The following is a 6,009-nucleotide window of genomic DNA, read 5'->3' as shown; positions in this document are numbered from 1 at the left end:
AGCGGACCTGCATCCTGTATCTACAAGTTCATGTGAAAGATGGCATTTTGTTTTTGTTTAAACACGACCCCTGGCATTCCTCAACACTGTCTTTTCATTTGGAAGGAAACCGCCACACAGCTGTGATAATGATTAGAGAGAGCGCTTCAAAGCCTGTGTTTTTAAGTTTTTAGTCTGGATTCAGCTTCAGCTCCAAAGTAGAAACTGGTGAATTAAGGCTAAAATAGAAACTTTATTTAACTGGAGGCCCTGCCTTGGTCTCTTCTCACACAAACTGTGGTTTTTAAATCATCTTATGCTGAGTATCTGAAGACGACGACATCCATTCCATGCAAATTAGCAACTGTGGGATTTTATTAATATAGCAGTCCTAAATAGAGGTTTTGCATCATAATATCTCCTGTGGCCTATAGAATCTACACATCTCCTTTAGAGCTGAGACGAGCATCTCAAGTTGTCCGCAAAAAAATGATGCTGATGAAGAAAAGGACATCGCAAAAAGAGACGTGTCCTCCCTGAGCCTGTAATGGTGCTGAGGCCTGTATGGACAAATAGATGAGCGTTCCATGAAAATATTTAAAGGACCATAAAGGACGGCGGTAACTCTGTCGACGGCCTCTGAAGACATGAGAAAACGGGAAGAGAGAAAGACGTCTGTCAGAGCTCGCCGTGTCATTTTTATCCTTTTTTTAAAAATTTCTAAGTGAAGAGTCCTTTTTGTCATCAACAACGTGTGAACTGAGTGACTGCATGGAACTGAAATCATGTTAGCCGCTGCAAAATCACACCAGTGCCACCACAAGCCTGTAAAAAAAAAAAAAAAAAGGAAAAAAAAGAAACTTTTTTTTTTAAAGGGATTAACAGTTTTTTCCTCACCAAAAACATGTTATGAACTGTTAAATATTGCTTGTGAAGAAAGTACACTTGGTAGACAGAAATGTACACGTAGTAGAGAGATCTAGACCTGCACTCACAAACTGTAGTACAAATGTAAACCATTGAGCACATGTGACTTATTTACCCATAGAAGTGCTATCTCTGATTTTATTTTCTCATCACACATCTTCAATTATTTTGGTTCTTCTAAAGGCTTAATTTAAAAAAAAAAAAAAAAGACAATACACGTAATGTATGTGAGTTGGACCTATCCATCAGCTGTCTCAGGTGCCTATCTCTGAATATAAACATTTGACCCACATGGGCTGGATAACAGAGGGTTTGTGCTCCTGTGAGATGCGGCACTATTGTGTCTCCATTCTGCCTTACGATACCGTTCATAATAGAAGGTAATACTAGCATTGACTACAGTAATGTTTTCCTCTGACTATTCATTTCAATAAGAAAGAGATTGCTAATTATTTTTCTTTTCCCAATAGAAGCACATTCTGATACTAGTGAACACTAAAAAGCATGCTTATGGAAAACCACCACGACCACATGCAGCTCCACTCTGCTTCTTAGATCAAGTTTTACATCACTTTTTATACAGTTCTGCTTTCTACTACTACCGTACAGTTTGTAGTATTTATTTAGGTTCAGATAACAATGAAACCCCTCTTTTGCATACTGTGATTCCAGTAACTTTTTTTTTATTTTTAAAATGTTTTAGCTGCTTCTACCCAGCTTTGCATTAATGAATCCATTTTGAGAGAATGTTTAAAATAACAGTTTTAGTTTTTAGCCTGAGAATATCTTTGAGGTGTGTAGGATGTGATATGTATTGCATATCAGTGTTGAGGTGTGTGTGGGGGGAGGGGCGGGACAGTGGGGTTTATTTGCTGATGTATGTGGATAACATATAGATCTAAGTGTTACTTCCTTATTTGTGCCAATGTTATCCACAGACCCTGAGCTGTGAACTGAAAACTAGTCATTGTGACAAAAAAAAAAAAGTTGCTCACTTTACTCAAGTGCCAGCCTTCTCCATATCCATCAATTTAAGTCACGTCGGTATCACATTTTATACTCAGTCAGTCTGACAACCCGGTGGACTGCTTATATCTCTTAAGATGGTTTTTGTATCCCAAAGTGTTATTAAAGTTTCTATCTCAGACAGCAGACGTTAGCTTTCTGGAGGTTTGATTAGAGGAAACACATCACTCCTTATATCTATCTGTTAGATATGAGGCTAAACCCAGCAGCCTGTTAGCTTAGCTTAGCACAAAGACTGGAAACTGAGGGAAAGAGCTAGCCTGGCTCTATCTGAAGCTCACCACTTAACATATTATATCTCATTTGTTAAAAGAAAAAAAAAACAGTGTAAAAACGCTGAACTATTTGTTGGCTGATAGCACTAATTTTGTTGAATCTCCATTGGTTGCCTGGCAATTGATCGGGTACATACCCACTCTGTTAATGGAGAATTATCATTTATTACACTTTGTGTGTCTACATGGAAGCTGAGAACAGTATGCTTGCAAATGTTTTTTTAAAATGCAGTTATCGCAAGATGACAAAGCCTTTTTTCTCAGAATGACAGTAAATTTATGTCGATTCTCAAGAGGAAAAAAGTCAGACTTCCAGGGACAACACAAATGTATCACTGTAAAACAGCTTTTCTCTAAGATAATTATATGCAGTCAAGTGAGCTGTTATTTGCATCCTGTGACGACGCAAAACCAACTTTTTTCTTGTAAAAAAAAATATTTTGTTACCTTGAGAAATTGGCTTTTTGTTTTCTCAATAAAATTGTAGTAGTAATAATAATAAACTTTTTATATAGTGCTTTGTAAAACTGTTACAAAGCGCTTTACAAAAATTAAAAATGAGAATTAAAAAAATTAAAGTGGTTTAAAAGTTAACATAAAACACATAAACTAAATTGATCTGAAATGATAATTTACTTTTGATCTTCGAATATCAGGACGAAAAAAAAATGCAAGAATGGCCCCTCTCAGCTTCCATACATATTGAGAAGTAGATATTTTGTGTTAATTAATCAGTGAGCTCAGAGATGTTGACGCGCAGACATTGTTACTGTTGGACAATACCAGGCCAGCCGTTTCCCTGTTTCCAGTCTTCATGATAAGCTAAGCTAGCTGGCAGTTAGCAGTAGCCTTTTAAGTAATTTAACAGACAGACATAAAAATGGTATCTTCCATAACTCTCCTCCAAAAAACAAATAAGTGTATTTCCCAAAATATCAAACTATTCCAATAAACCCACCCCGTTCATGACATTATGATCTGTGTAAAATTGAAAAAAAAAAAAAAATACACCATTGCCTTTAACAGCTGAAAAAGGGGAAAGTGTGTATTACTGACAGAGATATTCAGCAGGCAACCATCGTTTTCGCTCTGTGTGTAATTCAGCATTATTAGCAGCTGGATCCTGGAATAGCAACACTTCTACGTGCCTGTGCAGTTCACTCATTATTAAAAAAAGGTGCTTGACTTCATTTAATTTCACATTATTGTTGTATTTACCTGAAGTCTCCTCCAGTTTATCTTTAGTATACAGCAGATACGGAGCTGCTGAATCAGCTTCATCGGTGTATTGTCTGAAGTACCAACATTTGTGACTTCCTTGAATCATTGGACTGATATGTTTGGCACTATTTGTTTGGCGATCAGTCTAAGTTGTCATGTGTCACCCACAGTGCCATCTTCAAAGAGCAGATGTGAAAATGTCACCGCTGCAGTATTTCAATGACTGCATTTGCACAACGCTCCAAATCTAGTGTCTGGATTTGAGACATTTAAAGTTTCTGATTCAGTGACACCGCACCATTTGAACTGATTGTCACACGATCACCACTGCAGCACCATCACAAAGTAATGCACTGCCCTTTGACTCTACAACCTACTGTTCTGACATTTGGTTTTGGTTTTATTTATTGTTTTATGTTTTAAGCCAGTAAAGACCAGGGACTTGGTGCCATGATAATTCTCTTACAGTGCTATTGTGTGAAATTATAATCACTTGTTATGGAATAATTTTTATAGTCTTTTTCACACCAGACCTTTTTTTTGTATTTGTACAGTGGCTTGGTGATACTGATATGTTGCCATGAGTTATTGTAACCAATAAAAAGCTTCTAACCAAGAATACAAATCCTGGCTGACTTCCTTTTGCAAACAAAAAAGTACAGTATTAGGACATTCACATAAATTTGTAGAAATAAGTTTAAATAAAAAAACAACAACCCAAACTGTCTGAGAAGAAAATGGGCGCCTACTTTAATCAATGGAAAGCACCTGAAATGAGGACCAAAGAAGATGCAAACTGCCTGTGTAGTTTGTATAAGATCAGCTTTTGGTCCTCACTATTTCAACTATTATCACATTCAGACATCTGGCCCTTCTTTGCAGATTAGTTAGCTCTGGAAAAATGGTTATTTTTAATGTTAATTAACACCAGCTTCTTGTTATTGTCCATCCATCTATCATTTTATTTATGATTTCAAAGAGGTGGAACAAAATTTAAAGAGAAAAAAGCAAAAATAAAAATGGAGTAACAATCACAAATGTTGTAGCAGAATCTGGAAGTTATTATGTAGTATACAGCAGTTAGTTCCGACCAAGCAACTTGGTTATAAGGGACCTTTAACTCCTCATGTATCACTCCGCTTCGCCGCTGTTCTAATTAGGCCTACATTAACGGTCGGAAGTATCTAACTTTACTGTAGACTGTTGCTCTGGAGGCCCTTATGTGTGTCCCTCTGGAGTTGCCTTATATTAGGAAACAAAGTAATGGGGGGAACTTCCACTCTTTTGAGGGCTCATGCTTGTGTGAATGGGCAACAGTTGCCGTTGGAGCTGTCACACCGTCGTCCGTCCCGTTTATTGTTTTATTAGTTAACCAGTTAGGTGAACCCAGGACGCTCGGTTACACCGGCGGCAGCGGTGTTCTTCAGCAGGCCGCCCTGAGGACTTCCTCCGTGGAGGTGTGGAGCCGTTAGCCGTGCTGTTGTTTTTAGCTTAGCTGCCTCAGTAAAGCTAGCTAGCTAACCCGCGCACGCTGCTTTAATACTGTGCGCGACTATGTTATGAAGATGTGGCGCGCAGAGGAGGATCCTTTTAAACCTGGGGATGTTTGACTGTCGCTTGCCCGGCAGTGACTCTAACCTGCCCTCTCCATTCACTGGCAGCAGGAGCCAGTGTTTCCTCAGCTGGAGACTGCAGTTATGAGCCGGTAAGGATTTTTCGTACTCCCGCGGCAAGTCAAAACAGACGCACAACATTTAACAGACTGGTGTTTCACTGGAAACACACAGAGAAATGTACATGCCACTATGCAGCAATGCACAACATGTAGACCTAACTAACACAGAGTAGCTGGCTAGATTGCAGAACAAAAAGTTATGTGTTGCTAGGCAACAGCTACCACGTCCAGCTGTTGCTAAACTATTTGTGTCAGCAGAGCCAAAAAAAAAAAAAAAAAAAAAAAAAATCAAAAGATGAACAAACAAGTCATAATCTGTTGTTGCTTATTCCTATTAACTAATTATGCATGTTTAACTGTTAACTATAAAAGCAAGCTGTTGTAGCCTGCTGTATATGTGATTATCTTTGGCATGACACCATGACTGAATCACAGCCGTGATGATATACAGTACAACAGCACTCCCTCTCATGTGGTATTGTTTAATTATGTAATTTTTGAGGGGATATTGGCAGAAATGTAATATAAAATTCTTAAGTTGTTTTCATTTGTGTATAACCACCTGAAACTAAGAATCTTATTTTTATTAACTAAGAATCAGATGTTTTTAGCTACATACAGGGCGGGTCCTCTTCTCTTCTTCAGAATCCACCATGTAGTTTCTACAGTTGACTCGAACAAATAAACCAAACACTGACTCTAGGTAGGGCCATTAGCGATTTCGCGTCGTCCATCGTAGTTCTCCTACATGTGAGAAGTTTCATTTGGTTGCAATTGACCCTAAGCCAATTGATGCTGTTAAATCCTAAATTTTGTATTGTTTAAATCCATGTTTGTGTGCCAGCAGTCTTCTTCACTCCCTTTTCTTTGTGTAACAGCCACCAACTGTTGATCAGTGGGATAGCA

The sequence above is a fragment of the Plectropomus leopardus genome, chromosome 3, assembly GCF_008729295.1.
Source record: "Plectropomus leopardus isolate mb chromosome 3, YSFRI_Pleo_2.0, whole genome shotgun sequence".
Classification (NCBI taxonomy): Eukaryota; Metazoa; Chordata; class Actinopteri; order Perciformes; family Serranidae; genus Plectropomus; species Plectropomus leopardus.
The sequence above is the reverse complement of the archived record's forward strand: the minus strand, read 5'-3'. Positions refer to the sequence as shown.